General features: G+C 52.0%; 1 protein-coding gene across 4 annotated transcripts in view; it reads left to right on the top strand.

Moving 5' to 3' along the window:
- Positions 1 to 1,652: 1,652 nt before the first annotated feature.
- Positions 1,653 to 17,739, top strand: part of GPAT2 (glycerol-3-phosphate acyltransferase 2, mitochondrial) — a 51,781-nt gene continuing 35,694 nt past the window's right edge. For all 4 annotated transcript variants that reach the window (XM_053890967.1, XM_053890970.1, XM_019446002.2 and 1 more), the window contains exons 1-2: positions 1,653 to 2,326; positions 5,279 to 5,458. The gene's annotated coding sequence lies outside the window, so the exon portion shown is untranslated. The remainder of the gene's footprint in view (positions 2,327 to 5,278; positions 5,459 to 17,739) is intronic.

The raw sequence follows: 17,739 nt of genomic DNA, 5'->3' as shown, positions 1-17,739 counted from the left end.
CTGATACCGGGCCCTGTGCCGGAATGAGGCCCTCGAAGAGCCATGGTCTGGTGGGGACAGAGGCCAGTGCCAAACCCTGGTGACATTGGGTGATGCCGCTGGAACCCAGGGTGGCTCAGGGCCATGGCCCAGAGAGGAGGGAGACCAAACCACAGGAGGGAAAGAGGATATTGGTCTCTCCTTGGGTATTTATATAGTCGCGATGAATAATCCGACTTCATTGTAAGATTAAAAAAAAAACAATCCCATTTACAATGGTATCAAAGAACAGAACGCTGACGAACAAATGTAACAAAAGAAGTGAAAAACATACTCTGGAAACCATAGAACACTGTTGAAAGAAAGCAAAGCAGATCTAAAGAAATGAAAATAGATGTCCATAGATCAGAAGACTTGATACGGTTAATATGGCGATATTCCCCCAACTGAACTACAGACTCAATGTAATCTCTATCAAAATTCCAGCTGGCTTCTCAAAAGAATGGAAAAGTTGACCCTGCTATTCAAACGGAAATGTAAAGAACCCAGAATAGCCAACACAATATTGGAAGAGAACAAAGATAGAGAATTTCTGACTTCAAAACTTACTACCAAGTTACTTTAGCTAAAGACTGTGTGGAACTGGCACAAGGTTACATTCCCATCAATGGAGTAGAACTCAGAATCTAGAAATAAACCCTCTCATTTACATCCAAATTATTTTTTTTCAATTTATTTATTTATTGTGTGTGTGTGTGTGTGTGTATGTGAAAGAGAGAGAGAGGCTAAGAGAAGCAGGCTCCACACTGCCTGATGCAGGGCTTGATCCCACGAACTGTGACATCGTGTCCTGAGCCAAAACCAAGTGTCAGACGCTCAACTGACTGAGTCACCCAGGCGCTCCTACATCCAACTGATTTTTGACCACGGTACCAAGAGAACCCAGTAGGGGCAAGAATAGGTTTTCCACCAAATGGTGTTGGGACACCGGATGGCCGCAGGCAAAGAAAGAATTTTGATCCCTGTGTCACAGCACATACAAAAATTAATTCCAAATGGAGCAAAGATTTAAATGGAAGAGCTCAACGACAAAACTCTTACAAGAAAACAGACATAATCTCACGGCATTGGACTGGGCAGTGGTTTCTTAGATGTGACACCGAGAGTACAAGCAACCGAAGGGGAAAAAAAATGGATAAACTGGACTTTTTCGAAAAAACAAAACAAAACAAAAAAACCCATGCTTCCAAGAACACCATCAGGAAAGAGAAAAGATGACCCGGGAACACAGGGAGAGGTGGCCACCCAGGCGCCCCCCCCCCCCCCCCCGTGATAACGGCGGCCTCGGTGGGAAACCTGATTAGAGACCGGATGTACACAGTTCATTAGCTCCGCCCACAGCCAGGCTCAGACGCAGCACAGGTAACTGTGCAGAGGGCGTTTCTCCCCAGGGTCCTGAGCGGCGCGCTCTGCGATGTGGGAAGTGACGTCCTCAACAACGTCCACACCTGCCAGGCGGCATCCTCCGGGTGTCAGGAGCACCTCCCCGCCCTTGGGATCTAGACGAGATGGCCAAGAACCCCAAACCCCGTGCTCCGGGGCGGGGGGCCTGAAGCCCTCTAGGAGGAGGTCTGGTACCACCGGTGCTCTATTCTTCCCCGTTTGACCCCCACACTGGTGTCTGCTCCATACCACTGCTCCCCTCCTCGGGCCCCTCAGAAGCCCCCTCATATGAAGCATTGTGGGAAGAGAGGAGATGCCTCGGAGCAGCTGGTAGTTCTGAGGAGGGGGGTCTCACCATATCCCGCAGAGCGAGTAGCTCTAAGGTGACATTTTAGACAGCTCCGAATCTGCCCATGGGACTCCTCACTTGGCCTCCCCTCCACCCCCGACCCTGCCATGGCAGCTCCTTCCTTCCTCCTCCCTCCTTCCTCACCTTCTCTTTGGAGACACCTGTCCCCTGCACCCTAAGCTTGCCTTCTTTCAAACATCAGCTCCTGCCTTGTCAGGAAGCAAAGACTTTTCCAAACGAGCACGTCCTCTCTCCTCTCATCATGCCAGCTAGTGGAGCGGGGACAGTCCTGTGGCTCGGGAACAATCCGACAGCACCTAGGATACGAAGTATGCGTAACTCTGTGGCGTCCCACAGGCAGCTCCCACGCAGGTCTACAGGAGCTTTCACGAGGATGGTTCTCGAAGTGTTGTTTATGGCAGGGTAGTGTAGGATTAAATCAGCGGTGCAGCGTCAGGAGGACAGATAGGTGTGAGCCACACGGCCGTCAGGAGCCATGAGCAAGGTGACACATCATCCCCGGGAGATCCTAAGAATACGGTGCTGAGTAAAGATGTATGTGATGGGCAGGGGCTATACCGTGAAAACACTTCTGTGAACTGAGAGCACCGGCATCCATGAATCATACTAGATAGTTCTAAGGATACCTGGGTATTGAAGGACATCCATGGGAGGCTAGAGGGCGCAGGGGGGGGAGGAAGGACACTGAAATAAGTCTGCCCGGGGCACCTCACAGGGCCTGAGTGGAGGCCTGTGCCTTGGCTCACGCGCCTGGGAAGAAAGAGGCAAGAGTGGGGAAGGGCATCGTGGCTGGAGGGAGAGGGTGAGCCGCCCCAGGGGGTGTGAAGCAGTTGCGGGGGGTGGGGCTTGTGTGTGGGGGTCCAGGCAGGGCGGCAGCCCTGAGGGTCAGCATTTGATCGTGCAGCCCTGGGAGAGAGCAGGGGCGGGAGGGCCAGGGAGGCATGGCCTTCCGCGTGCCTCTCTGCCGAGGTCGGAGTAGGAGGCTGAGCCAGCCAGAATTCTTGGGCCACCTCTGGCTGAGTGCAGAAGGCGGCTGTCCCCAGCGGAGGGGTGGGAGTCTTGGGCCCTGGAAGCGAGCCAAGGGATGTAGATGCTCAGAAATGTGCGGACGTGAGCAGCTCTGCAGTCCCTGGCCTGTGGCTGGCCAGCCCTGAGCCAGGCCTGTATTCTGCCTCTCTGGTATCCACCACCCTGGAGGCCGATGGCTCTGCACCAGGCTTGAGCGGGAGGGACCCCTAGGGCAGAAGTTCACTGTGCGTTGACTCCAGGATGTGGAGGCCCTGCCAGGGCTGGGGGAAGAGGCGGGAGGGGCGGGCTTCCTACTCGCGTAGACACAGCCCAGGAGCTGGCCCACGGGTGGGTAGGAAGGAGGGCAGTCGTGCACGGAGCTCTGAGAAGCTGGAGACGTGGGTCCCCGCCTCTGCCTGTCCTTTACCAGTGGCGTGACCTTGGGCAGGCTGCTTCCCTCCTCTCCAGGGATGTTGTGAGGTCAGGTACACTCCTGGAGGTGGAGGAACTTTGTAGCTGTCAGGTGCTGCTCGAGTGGGAGGTAGAGTGAAGGGCTGGCCTTGGAGCCCAATTCAGCGACTTCAGCGGGGCAAACGGAGTGTTCCCGGGGGGCAGGCAAGCGTCTGGGCTGCAGGCTGGGTCCTTCTCTTTTGCCTGGCCTCCCAAACTAGCACCTGTGCTGGGGCATGTGCGAGCCTGGGACTGGATCCCTGCCCTGGCCAGGACGCAGGGGTGGAGCCCGCAGAGGCTTCAGCTGGAAAGTACTATCCTCACGAAAAGGGTTATCACAATGGCAAGATGGGCCTGATATTTTTGAGAAGCAAATCATCTGCGAGAGAGCAGGCGGTCTCTCTACATACAGCGGGCGCCCCGTGGGAGTGCGGCTCACCGGAACTGCCTGCTTGTAGCCCTGAGTATGTCGTGGGAGCCACACTGGACAGCTGGCCAACGCTCTTTCCATGTGGCTCTGGCGGATGCGCTCAGAGACCCGGAGACGGAGGCCAGGCCCATCTGCTTGAGTTACTCGCAAGCGCGCTGGGTCAGTGCCCCCTCCCCTGCAGCTAGACCCTTGCCAAGGTCATAGGTGCTCAGTAATAGTCCTGGCCAGCATTCCAGGTCTCAGAGCCCTGGGCAGCTGCCCAAGGCTGGAGGTTTCTGCCCTCGTGGTCCCCTCCCAGAAAGCATGCTTGTTTGGAACCCTGGTTATGAAGCAGCCCAGCTGGCAGTCCTGTGAGGGGCAGGTGATGCCAAGAGAGAGCATAGAGGCCCTCCCAGGTGCCCCCTCCCAAGGGTACTTTGGTGGGGGGTGGGTACACTCCGGTCTGACCTCACCGTTCCCATGCAGGGGTTGCATCCACAGCACTGTCACATGGCCATCCGGGCTCTGCTTACATCCTTCTGAGGACAAGGAGCTCACTGCCTTGTGGGCAGCTGGGCTGAGTATTTTCAGGCGGATAGGAAGGATGCAATACAATATCTTTAAGTGCTGGGCACCATGCGGGGCCCATGGAGGTGCCAGGTAATTTGTGCCCTCCTTGCTCCCAACTGTTGGGTGGTCTTTGTTAGCAAGTCCTTCCTGGGGCACCTGGGGGGCTCTGTCGGTTGAATGTCGGGCTCTTGGTTTCAGCTCGGGTCATGATCTCATGGTACATGGGTTCGAGCCCTGTGTCAGCACTGACAGCATGGAGCCTGCTCGGGATTCTCTCTCTTTCTCCTGCTCTCTCTCTGCCCCTCCCCCGCTCACGTGCATGCATTCCCTCTCTCTCAAGATAAATGGATAAACTTTGAAAAAAAGAAAAAGAAAGTGCTTCCTGTGGTGACCAGTCACTCCCAGCCATTGGAAATGTCCTTAGGCTGCCATCTGGAGGGGTGCAGAGCAAGCCTCGTCCTGTGTCCTTCAAAGTGTCTAAAGAAAAGCGTCATGTCATCCCCCAACCTCTTCTCTCGTAGTCCTCTCACCCTTCCCAGACTTCACACATCCTGATGGAATCCTCAGAGTAAAGCAAATCACTGTTGGCCATGGTCTACTGTACCTCTCCCCACAGGAGAACGGGGCATCCGCGTCCAGCTGAACCAAGGAGGAGCCATGTTCCTTGTTTAGGCCGATGATCTGTGAGCAGAAATGTCACAGGTCCCTTTCAGGCCAAAGCTGTAAGAGCCAGTCTGTGGTTTGCTCTGTCTCTTTTCCCTCTGTCACCAGACAGAATTTCCCAGATAAAGGCTACTTTGTTAGCTTGGGTTCCAGAGCTAAGATGACATGGGTCAGAGCCACCACAAACGTGGAACATGAGTGAGAAGCCGTTGAGATTTGGGGATCTTTTGTTACTGCAGTGAAATGCAGCATATCCTGATCGATACACAGTCATTTGCTAATGTCTCTCCCAACAGGATCTCCAGCATCAAGGGGATGTGAGCAGTATGGATGCTCTCTATGAGCAGGGATTGTGGAACCATCTATTAATCCAGCGTCTTCTACAGGAGCAGCACATGGGCTCGTAACAAACTTATGAGCTGAACGTGAATATGAATGTAAACAGCTGGCGAACCGAGACGCGCTCATTCCTTGCTCAAGCAAAGAAGCACCTCTAGCTGAAGAGACCGTTGTCCTTCACTGGCATTCGATTCACCCTACTGATTCTCGGCCATCTCCCTATCCTGGTGGGTTAATTTTTTTGAACGTCTTATTATGAAATTTTCAAACCTGTAAAAACGTTGAATGAATCAGATGGGAAACACCTGTGTACTCACCACCTTGATTCTGTAATTTATATTTTAGTATCCTTTACCACATATCTACCCACCTGGATATCCAGCGTACCTTTCGGTAACTTCCAAAGTAAGTTGCAGACATCAGTACTCTTCTCCTGCCGCTCCCCCCAATATTCCAGCGGGCATACATTGACTAGAGATCAATATTGATTTACGTGTTTTTGGTATATACAACGAAATGTACGAGTCCCAGGTTTTGACCGACGCGAACACCTGTGTAGCCCCAATCGCTCTCAAGATAGAGAACATTACCGTCACCCCAGAAAGCTCTTTCAAGCCTTTCCCTGGTAACGTCCATCTCAACCCTCTAGAGGCAAGCACTGTTTTGATGGGTTTTGCCTATTCTAGAAACTCAGATAAGTGGACTCTTACAGTGTCAGACTTTTTTTTTTATCAGCAACACGTTCTTGAGAGTCACTGACATTGCTGCGTATGTCTGTGGCTTGTTCCTTTTTGTTGGTGGAGTAGTGTTCTGTTGTATGACTATACCACACTGTGTTTAGGTTCCATCCTACTGATGGACAGCTAGGCCATTCACAATTGTTGGCTGTTATGAACAAACCTGCTAAGAACGTTTGTGTTTGAGCCTTTGTGTGGACATATGTCTTCATTTCTCTTGGGTAAATATTTAATACTGGAATCGCTGGCTCATATGTAGCTGTATATTTAATTTTATAAGACACTGACAGATTTTTTTTCCCCCAAAGTGCCTGTATTCTCTTCACTCCCACCAGCAACGTCTCAGAGTACACCCACTGCTCCACAGTCTTGGGTTAATTCTGAATCTAGATCCTCATTCAACGAGCTCGCCATCCTTTCTAGCCGGTGTGACCTTGGCGTTGGTTAATAGATATACTGTGGTCCATCCAACTCATTGTCAAGCTCTTGGGCTAGGATAGAGTCCCATGGCTAAGTGTCAGAGGCCCAGTCTGTGAATAATTAGTTGCTCCTTCATCTGTGTAAATGCACCACTGAGCTATAACCTGTGCCCATCACCGCCGAGGGGACCGTGAGACAGTTTGTCAAATCGAGAAATGCTATGCTTCTAACATCTTCTTCCTAATGCCAGTCAGGTACCAAAGAGGGGAAGGGGTTTGGGTTGGCATGGCCAGCGGCGGGGCCCTGCATAGCGGCGACTATTGCTTCCTTCCAGAAGAGCCTGCAGACGCCATTTCCCGGTGCTTGTGAGTCAAGCCACCGAATAGTTTGCGAATCTTGCTGGAGATAAAATTCAAGCTTCACCGTATGCGGGTCTTTTAATCTCTTCTTTGAAAATGGGTGCAAAATCCCCCCCATGACTTGTCTGTTGGCACCCCTCGTGCCTCCCTGATTTTTCAAAGGTCATATAGTCAAGACAGTGAGTGCTTGGCCGTGTCTGCAGGTTTCTGTAGTTCCTACCTGGGGAGGGGAGGGAAAGGAGGGAGGCAGACAATGGACATTACTGAACACCTGTTCATGAGCTAGGTGTATGTCATACACGAGCCATCTCCTCTCAGGTGTCATCATTCTCCTTTCAGATGAGGAAACTGGGTCCCACGGAGGCTAAATAACTGCCCGAGGTCACAGGGGGGATAAACGGCAGAGCTGGTATCTGAACAAGATTTGCATGGGTTCAAAGCTTCCTCCTACAGACTCAGAAGAGCCCTTTGGTGGCCTTGAGTATTGGTTGTGAACCTCAAACCTGTGTTATTTTGGGGGGAGGCTGTTCCAATGGAGTCATAGGAAAGCTTTCCCACCACTGAGAGCAGTGTTTGGGCCAGCCCAAACACTTGATGGAGGTCAGCAGAGGACATGGGCGTTGGAAGTGAGCATTCTCTTCATTACTGGTACACTGATGCAGTGCCCTGGCCTGTCCTCACTGGAGGCCAGATAGGTGGAAAGCAAATGGCCAAGCTCAGTCAATAAGTGGGCGACCAGGATCTAAATCCAGGCCTCTCTACTCCAAAGAGTGGAGGGTGAACTCACCCTGCTCATGCCTTCTGCCCACGATGTGAGCCCATTAGAGTTATGGCAGGCCCGGGTGTCTGATATTGGGGTCCGCTGTGAGCCCAACGGGCTTGCCCAAAGGATCTATTTCAGCATGCTCCAGGGAAGGGGTGGGGATGATGACCTGGTCCTGGGAGATGAGATTATTCACCGGATTTCAAGGTTGTCAGTCACCACCACCCTGCAAATCAGGGAGCATCTCGAGGCACCATTTACTTCTAAATTTGTGAGGGGGAGGTGGGATTTGGGAGGGCAGGGCTGAACCGTGACAATAATTAATGTTGGGAAAGCGACTGCGCATCCAGAAAGACAGCCTCTCAAGTGCCCCAGAGGACAAGCAGCCCTTGTAGGTAGCAGGGCCAAGGGACTGGGACAGGGAGAAAGAATGTTTGCAGGCATTTCAGATGTTTGCAGGGTTTGGCCAGATTGCCTATGAAGATGAAGGATTATAGCATTATTGCCCAAAGCCTGGCACGCAGCAGGCACTAAATAAGACACTTAAGGTCAAAATTGTACACGTCGTAAACAGAGCCATTTTCTGTGGGCTGTTAATATTTCTCGGAAGGAAAGGTATAGCAGATGAGGACCCAGTCACCAGAGAGGGTTCCCTGGTCCAACAATGATGCCTTTGTGATATTAGCTGTTAGCTGAGCTTCTGGCCCTGGGAAACTGGGTTTAGAGGGTTTCATTCAAGTGGCTAGGGATGAAAATGCAGGGCTGTTTGGAGTCTGGATGGAACCAGAGGACAAGTTGTGTCTGTGTCTTGGAGCATGAGTAGGGCAAAAGTACAGAGGGTACAGGCAGCCCGTCCCTAGGGCTTTGGGGGTGGGGTGGGGTGTCCTATAGGCTCCTTCAGTCTGGAGGGCCCCCAAGCCTTGCTGGGGTTGCTCGAGCTTCCCTCCACTCTGAGAGAAGGAGTGGACACAGGGACTGAACAGGGCCAGGGAGACCTGAACCCTAGGGTCCAGCTCTGTGCGGTGCCTCATGGCCCACGTGAAGCGGGGTTGACAAGGAGCCTGATCACGTGAGCAGGAGCCCCATGGCAGAGTCGTGCGGGGAAGGGCACTGGGCTGGGGAGATGGGGTTCCAGTTAGGGCTTCATTATGTCTTCTGAGCGTTCACAGACCCTTCTAGTCCTTTGTGCCCTCAGCTGTGAAACAGGGACGATGATGCCAATCCCTGACCTGACAAATTCACAGAGCTGATGGGAGGCTAGAAGGAGATAATAGGCACAGCTCTGGTAGGATATGGAAGGTTGTGAAAGACCATTGTTCCTGCCATAGCAACAAGGATCAGGGAACTCAAAGGCAGATTGAAATAAATTATCCAAACTGAAGAGCACAGCAGACAAAAATTTTTAAATGTTTCCTTTAAAGCCATAGGAAAGCTGTGGACACACACACACACACACACACAGTCCAAGTGAACTAAATTACAGAGAGGGCAAAGCCTTTCAGGAGAGAAGAGATTGGCAGTTGCTTTCATACTGCCGGGGGTGGGGGGGTGGTTGCCTAAACTGGGTAATGGAGGCGCAGGCCTGACAGGTGGAGGGACTTTCCTGGGAAACGAGACAATGTCCAAACTTTCAACAACCAGGTGAACTTGTCTGGTATATTAGAGTCTAGAGAAGCCCCCAAAGATAGAGCTATCCTCTACCAGCTGGCCTGCCAGTTTTTCTCCAGGGAGCTTTGGCTGAATAAGCATCAGCCGGGGCCAGGTCTGGAAAGTATGAGATACGTGATAGATTAGATAGATAGATAAGCAGATAGAAACATAGATAGAGGGGCACCTTGGTGGCCCAGTCGGTTAAGCAGTCGACTCTTGATTTCAGCTCAGGTTGTGATCTCTTGGTTCGTGGGTTTGAGCCCCATGTTGGGCTCTGTGCTGAGAGCATGGAGCCTGCTTGGTGTTCTCTCTCTCTCTCTCTCTCTCTCTCTCTCTGTCCCACCCCTGCTCGTGCTCTCTCTCTCTCTCAAAATAAATAAATAAATAAATAAACATTAAAAAAAAAAAGAAACATAGGTACACACACACAGATATCTCACGGTGCTTAGATCCAAAGCCCTGATGGAGGGGGATGGGACCTGAACTCACCCTTGAAATATTAAAACCTCAGTGAACTGAAACTAACCCAGCTTCCATCTTGCTCTGCTCTTGATAAAGACCAATGAGATAAACCCCTCAGGCTAGCAATCTGACAGGAAATCCAAAGAGAACATCAATGAAAACAAGAGTGGGTTCTTTGAAAAGATCAATAAAATTGATAAACCTTTAGCCAATCAAACTAAGAAAAAAAGAAAGAGGACACAAATTACTAACATCAGAAATGAAGGAGGGTTCATCACTCCAGATCCTTTATTAAAATGATAATAAGGGAATATTATGAGCTGACCTATGCCCACAAACTTGATAATCTACGCAAAACGGACCAATTCCTTGAAAGATGCAATCTGTCAACTCATGCACGGTGAAATAGACAATCTGAATAGGCCTATATCTATTAAAGAAATTGAGTCAATAACTAATAACCTTCTAAAACAGAAAGCACCAGGCCCAGATGGGTTCACTGGTGAATTCTACCCAGCATTTAAGGAAGAATTTATACTTATTTTCTACAATTGCTTGCGGAGGATAGAAGCAGAGGGAATACTTCCTGACTCATTTTGTGAAGCCAACATCACCCTAACACCAAAATGAGAAAAAGACATTACAAGAAAAGAAAACTATGGACCAATATCTTTCATGAACATAGATGCAAATAAAAGCTTGGAGAATCATTGCTAGAAGGCTTATACTACAAGAAATATTAAAGGAAGTTCTTCGGGCCAAGGGAAAGAAGCCCAGACTACCAGAAAGAAATGGAGACTCTAGAAATTGTAAACATGTGGACAAATATAACAGATCAGTTCCCCCCCCCACCCCCCCGTTTTTAAAAAGGCTTTTGGCCATTTAAAGCAAAAATAATAAGAATGCAGAAGTAAAATATACGGTAACACTAGCACAAAGGACTGAGAGGGGTAAATAAATTACACCATTGCAAGACTCATTTATTATCCTGATGTAAGTGATGGCTGCAGGAGTGTACCCATTTCAGAGATTCCTTGAGCTGTATACTTAAGATTTGCACACTACATTGTATGTTAATTATACTGTACTGCAATAAAGTACTGTTAGCATGAAAAGAGAGAAGTAATGGATATATGGAGCTGTGTAAGCTGTGGAAAACTCACAAATAGAACAGATGTTTATGTTTGTCAGGGAGTCAGGTCCTGCTCCCCGGAAGAGGCTGTTACAGGCTGAAGGTAGAGATGGGCTGAGAGGTTCAGTCTGCTTCCTTCTGTGCTGACAACGCAGGAATTTCCCTCTGTGATCGACTCCTGCTGGAACCCATCTTCCTGCCTTCATGGGAGCCCCAACAGGACTTGGCCCATGAGATGAAAGGTTCTGAAGTCTGCCTTCCTGTTCTGGGACCTGGGGTGGGGTTGTGGGGTGGGGGTGGGGAAGCTGGGGAGCTGGAAGACTGCTCACACCCTTTCTGGGACCCTTTCCTTGTGGTGGGGAAAACTAGAATGTCAGCCTGGAGGGGACTTCTGATTCAGTCAATTCACTGCTGCTGTTTTGCAGAGATAGGACGTGGGGCTTAGAGAGAATAAATCTGAGAAATTGGACTTGAAAGCAGACCTCCTCTTTGCACTAGAACAGCTGCCTGGGGCCCATTTAAGCTTGTCTTCCCTGAACAAAGCCAGAGAATCCAGTTATCCCTTTCTCTGCCCTTTAAAAAAAAAAAATTCCCCTTCCACCAATGCCCATGCTTTGTTAGCTCTGGGGAAAGCAGCTGATAAAACTAGTTCATACTAAGGTGTGAGTGACTGATACCCATTTAAAGCCTTCCTAAAAAGGGCATGCAGATTAACCACCTCCAAGAAACTGTCTTAATGATGTGATCCCATCCAGTATGGCAGGTTGAGGAGAAATATTTGGGGTCAGGGACAGGTAAAGGAGGTGAGAAAAGAGTTGTCAGTCTGCGGGCAGCATGGTGTAGGAGAGACGGCAAGGTTCTCTCTCCAAGTCACTGGCTCATCTCGGGCACATTATATGACCTCCCTGGGCCTGTTTCTTCCTCTGTAAAATGAAGACTGGATGCGAGAACAGCTCAGAAGTCCTTCACCTCTGACATCCTGGCCCTTTTCACTTACATCCTTCTAGCACTCACTTTACAAGAGTGGTTTTGCTACTATCTTTGGCTCTTATCACTTTGGAAGGAGATTAGAGCCTTGGGTGTGGGGGGTCTCCAGAAGGAAGGTCACTCAGTGGGATGGACTCTGAGTTTCCCCCTTCCCCCAGGCTGCCTCTTGAAAGGGGCTGGAGGGGCCTTCTTTGCACATCAGAACCCCGACTGTTTCCCTGGCCTGCCCAGGGCAGCAGTGCTCTCCCTGGATGGGAGTGGGGGTGGGGAGACAGCCCCACTCAGGGGCCCCAGAGGGAAGTAGGGGACCACCGCCAGAGGGGCTGTTCTCTCTCAGCTTCTCCCCAACATGGGGCCTCACAGCCACCTCCAACGTCTTCACCAATTCCCAAATTCCCCTCACCTGCAGCACCTCTGGGCCTTTGCCCAGGAGCCCCCTCCACCTCGACTCACGCTGCTTCTATCACTGAAGTGGCTCCCCGTGGCTCCCCATGGCAGGGTGCGGTTCACCATCGAGGATGGACGGCCATTTCCAGCTTCACTGGGGGGTTCCCTTGCTCCCGGCAAACCCCCCCGCTGTGGGGAGGACCATGTCTCGTCCCTCTTGTCCACCCACTCCCCAATGCACAGTGTCTGCTTCCGGTCAGGGTCCAGGTCATGCGTTCTGATCACCTCAGTGGGATGGCCCAGCACAGTGCCGCTGAGTCCCCTCGGGAGACTGAGGAAGGGACAGGCTGAGAAGCCACAGAGGCAGAAGATTCTGGTTTCAAATCCCAGCTCGTAACTTAGGAGCAGGTGAACTGGGACACTTGGCCTCATGCCTCTGAGCCTCACCATAAAATGGGGGACTAGCGGGGGGGCCTTTGCAGAACGCGCTGAGTGAAAGTAAGTGAGACTGTATATGGAGCAAAGTGCTCGGTTAATGACAGTTCTCATCCTTACTGTTTATACTCCTATTACCACCTGGCAGACCCCGGCCAGGCCACTCAGCATCCTGTTTTCTTGCTTTCAGGATTCAAAACTGTTTATTTCCAAAATAAAGAGAGCAAAGCCCGTCAAATGGCAGTAGTTGTGTGATAATAAGAGGAGACTTCATGGGACTAAGACTAAGGGAATGAGGCATAACACTGACAGCCACCGGTGCAGACTGACAAAGAATCATCGATGCCACTCCCCAAGGGATCAGGGGGAGGGGATGGGAGGGTGGGGGGAGAGCCCGGAGGACATGCGTTCCTGGCCCCTCCCCTTGGGCTGCAGATTCTACTCCAGGAAATGGGATTCCAGGCAAAAGGCTCAAGAGCAGACCCCTGGGGCCACCGGATCTTTGTCTGGCCTCCTACAGTGGTCTCGGGGAGCCTGAGGACTGTTGGCAGGACTTGCTGTCTGATCGGAGAAGCAATGAACCCGTGCCAGGACTGGGCCTTGGAGCACATTCGTACTAGGCTTGGCGGATCCTGGGCCACGTGTAACCACTCCTGGGCCCATCACGCACCTGTTCCTGCTGAACCTGCAGGAGCCTTGGGATTTCTCCTAAATCTGCGCTCCAGACTGCCAGGCCCGGCGAGTGGACAACTGAAGAGCCGCGGCCAGATCCGGAGTGGCCCCGAGCCCTTGCGTGACTGGATCCATTTTCTCAGCTCCGTGGTCCACAGGGGAAAGCAGTGACCTGGGCCTGGCCGAGGGACCTGGACAGTTCCTTAACATCATCGTTCAGAGCCCTGTTTCCTCTTGCTCAGGCGAGGAGGTTGCGTTGAGCCCTCAGGTCTCCAAAAGCCCACGTAAGTCCTTGTCAGTGCTGCTTGGAGCTCCTGCCTGGTTTTGATGGAACATCTCTTCCCAAAATTCCCCGAGAAAAGGGGCCGACGAGGCAGCTCTGTCTGCAAATGTCAGCGTATCGTCACGCTTGATGCGTAGTTGGGCCAATGTATTCATCCAGGTTCTGGTAGCAGATGGCTGGCTCCAGGGAGGATTTGACCCCCTGGCTGGTTGACCCTTTTGGCCCCCAGCTGCTGCTGGGGCAGCTCCCCCTGACCTTGTGCACATGTCCCTCTCTCGACCTCCGTTGTAACATCCTGTCACTAACCGCCCTCGCCGCCCCCCTCCTCCCCCGCCTGGCGATCATTACAAACAAACACAGCAAACAGGCAAAGAAAACACTAACCGACAGCAACTTTAATTCCTAGCCAGGCACATGGAGATCACATTCCAGGAAAGTATTTTGACAAGAGGCACCTCCTGGGCAAAAATGGAAAGCATTAATAAGAAAAAAAAGAGAGAGAGAGAGAGAGAGCCCACCCCTGCCTCTCCCAAACTCTGCTCTAGCAGTAGCTGCCTCCTGTTTGAGAAGACCTACATCTCAGGAATATTAAGTTTTTTATTGGGGTTCCTCCCCCCCTTTTTTTCTTTGTTTTGGCAGAGAGGGCGTTTATTTTTTGAATGAGTACAGCAGCAGTCGAGGTAGACATGGGGTAACAGCCAAGCTAGGCTGAGGCCTCCTTTTGCCGTGGGGGGGGGGGGGGGTGAGGCATGGGGCCTTTTGCCAGGCCTCACTGGCCACACAGCCTCCCAGTCTGTGGCATTGTTTCAGGACTCCCGGTATCAGAACGAATGGACAAATAGGGCGTCGGGTGGCTCGGTCCGTTGAGCGTCTGACTCTTGGTTCCGGCTCAGGTCGTGATCTCATGGTCCTGGGATGGAGCCCCGGGGTTCTCTCTCTCTCCCTCTCTCTCTGCCGCTCCCCTGCTCTCTCTCTCTCTCTCTCTCTCTCTCTCCTCTCAAGATAAATAAACTTAAAAAAAAAATTTAAAAAAAAGAAGGAATGGACAAGTAGAGGGCAGGGAGCAGGCACAGTGGTGCCGAGCCTGGGATCCCGGCCGGCCGGGGGTTGCTAGTGCAGAGCAAACACCGTCAGCAAGCTCATGCTGCTGAACTGGGGCCATCTCCTGGAGAGGCACGGGACGATGTGACCCCCTGCTCATCCTTGGGGAGGCAGGAAGGGACTGGACTGACTCCATCACTCACTCCCACTCCGACCTCCCGTGGAGAAACTCAAGGTTGGTGGCGGGCTTGAGGTCACCAGCAGCTAGTCCGGGACCCTCTGAGTGCCCCTCGTGGATGCTCGCCATCCCACTACGCGCACCCGGACTCCTCCCCCAGCTCCGCAGACCCCAGGGACGGGTCCACTGCAGGGACTGGGCTGGGTTAGTCATAGCTCAGCAGTTGGGAGAAGGGACGCCCCAGCAGCCACCTTTGCGGTCTTTCTGGGTGTGCAAGGAGAAGCCTCTGAGAAGCGGGACCGCGTACAGAACATGACCCCATTTGTGTAGAAAACAAGGACTATGTATTTTGTGAGAAAACGATGAATATCTTACTCCCGTATTTGAATTTTGGAAGGTTCAGAGGAAGACCCGCCCCCCCAAAATTGTTAATAATGATTACTGGGGAGAAGGAAACGTTTCATCGTAGACATTTGGTACCTGTTTACCATGAACAAGTATATATTTTTGCATGGAGTATTTTTATGAAAAAATAATACCAGCTGAAGTTACTATCTCTAGGGACAGAAACTTGTTTGGGGGAGCAGGAAGTAGTTAAAAGACACATTAGCATTGCCTAGAATATTCAAGTGTGTGGGTTTTTTTTTTTTTTTCTTACAAAAAGATGTTCTTGAGCAACTTAAAAATCTTGAAAACCTAGTAAATAAATAAAAAATAAAACTCTTGGCTGCAGCTCCTGAGCACTGCCCCCCCCCCCCCCCATCCCTCCTCCACTGCCACCCTGCCTGGGAGGCTCAGGTCTCAGGAAGGCAGATTTGGTCTGCAGCTGAAGGAAGGCCTGCAGAGGCCACACTGGCTGGACTCAGGCAGGAGCCAGGCCCAGAGTGTCTGTGTGCTGTGGCCAGGGCAGCTCGGCGCTCAGGAACCCAGCTCCATGGGCCTCTAGGAGGGGGACTCAGAAGTCACAGCATATATCCAATCCTGCCATTAGCTTCAGGGGAGCAGGGCCGGCCCCAGGAGCCCGGTCCACATCCCCAGAAATGGCTGGTGCTCTTGCCACTGAACCCTGCTCCCTCCCCACATGGGCAAAGCACCATTCCAGTCTCCAAAGCCCCTCCAAGCCACTCTCGTTGAGTTCCCAAAGGGGCCCTGGCTGACCCTGAGCCCACCAGCTGCAGGGTCCACACCTTTGCCTGGTGAGAGGCTTGACTCAGCACGGGCTGGGGTAGTGGGTGTGCTTGGGAGAAGAGGTCCCAAGCCCCTTCCCGGCACCAAACTCCCTTCCCCCTCCCCACCCCCCTCTGCTCTTCGGTGGCTGGCAGGCGGCATTGTTCAGCACCTGACAGCTCCCTCTGCTCCCCCAGCTCCTGCCTCCCTCACTGTCACGTCAATTTGGACAGCTGTCATGCCAGCTCTGAAACACACCCAGTTTCCCCCACTCAGTTCTGGAAAGAGCCCTGGACAGGAGCCAGGAAACCCAGCCTGGAGTCCTCACTTTGTGTCAACCAGTCTGGCGACCTTGGCATTCTTTTCCCTGGGGAGTGAGAGGTATACCACCTTCCTGCCCAGCTGGACAAGAACATCAGGAGAGTTGAGGGCTGGAGGAGGGAGGGTTTTTATTTATTCAGCATTCAGCATTTACTAAGAACCTGTAGCATGCCAGGTGCAGTGTGAGGGGAGACTCTGATAAAGAAGAAGGGGTCTTTAACGTCGAGGAGCTCACAGTGCATTGGGGTGAGCAGCTGACGAGTGGACAGAGAATTATCTGGGAATTCTACCGTGAAGGCGTTTGAAGTAACAAAACAGGGCCTTGAGTTCTGCCTGGGGGAGCTTAGAAGTTTGCAGAAGAGGGAGTTTTTGATCTGGGCTTTGAGGGATGGCTAAGAGTTCACCAATTAGAAGAGACCGGAGGAGGCCCATCGGCAGCAGGCAAAACAAAGAAAGCAAAACATGTTTCACCTAGAGATGGATTAGAAGGGTTGTGGTGGAAGATGAGGCTGAAAAGGCAGGTGGGCACCAGATAGTGTTTGGCCTTTGTGTTAGAGTACTTTTGGCTGCAACTAAAGGAGTTTGCCCATCTAAAATGTGTAAATGCACGTGATGCTTTTATTACGTCACATAACAAATAGAGGCAGGGCGTTGCCAGGGCTGGCTAATTTACCATCTCAATGATGTAGTCAAGGACCATTCCCCCTCCCCGCCTTTGGGCTTGTTTCCTCATGGTCACAAGATGGCTGCCACTGCTTAGACAACATGTCCTCACACATCCAAAGACAGCAAATGGGGAGTTTCCCCAGAAGTCTCAGCAGACTCCCCCCCCCCCCAGGTCCCTTCACACACACACACACACACACACACACACACACACACACACACACAGATCTCACATTATCCCCTAGAGGGAGGAAGGAAGGGTAATTGGCACGGGGTCACCCCGAAGAGCAGCTCAAGGGTTCCCTGAAGGCTGGCTGTCTCTGTGGGGAATGTGCAGATGGCAGTGGAAAAGTCAGGGAACCCGGAGCTCAGGACAGGCTCAGGACACATGGCGGAGTGGGGGACACCGTGCCAAACTCTTCCCCCTCAAGGCTGAAATCTCTCCATTAGAGCTTTGCTCCTTTGGATTAAGCATCACCCTCCTCTGTTTTACAATGTGAACACCAGTAGCAAGGCAAAGACACTCAGGCCACAGTGGGAGGCCTGTCCAGAAAGGCCAAGGGCCCAGGGCGTCTTGTTGGGGAGGAGGCTCTAAGAGAGAAGAAGGGGCCACCCAAGATGATCTCCGCTGATGTCCCTGGATGCTCCCAGTACTTCCTCTTAGAGCCCTCACTCTGCCAATGACCCCTGTCATGGTTGTGGCCGCAGAGGCCCGGGCTGAGGGTGGGTCAGTCGGGGGGACAGGGCGGCCGGGGGCAGAGTCTTCCCTGAGTGCTCCCTGATGGCAGGGGCACTAGCATTCTGCCTTCTTTCCAGACCAGGCAGCTGAGGCCCAGAGAGCCCTGGCA

Source organism: Panthera pardus, unplaced genomic scaffold (assembly GCF_024362965.1).
Source record: "Panthera pardus isolate Hobbes unplaced genomic scaffold, ASM2436296v1 HiC_scaffold_26, whole genome shotgun sequence".
In the NCBI taxonomy this organism is placed as follows: Eukaryota; Metazoa; Chordata; class Mammalia; order Carnivora; family Felidae; genus Panthera; species Panthera pardus.
Note: the sequence above shows the minus strand (reverse complement) of the source record. Positions and strands in the feature narration are given on the sequence as shown.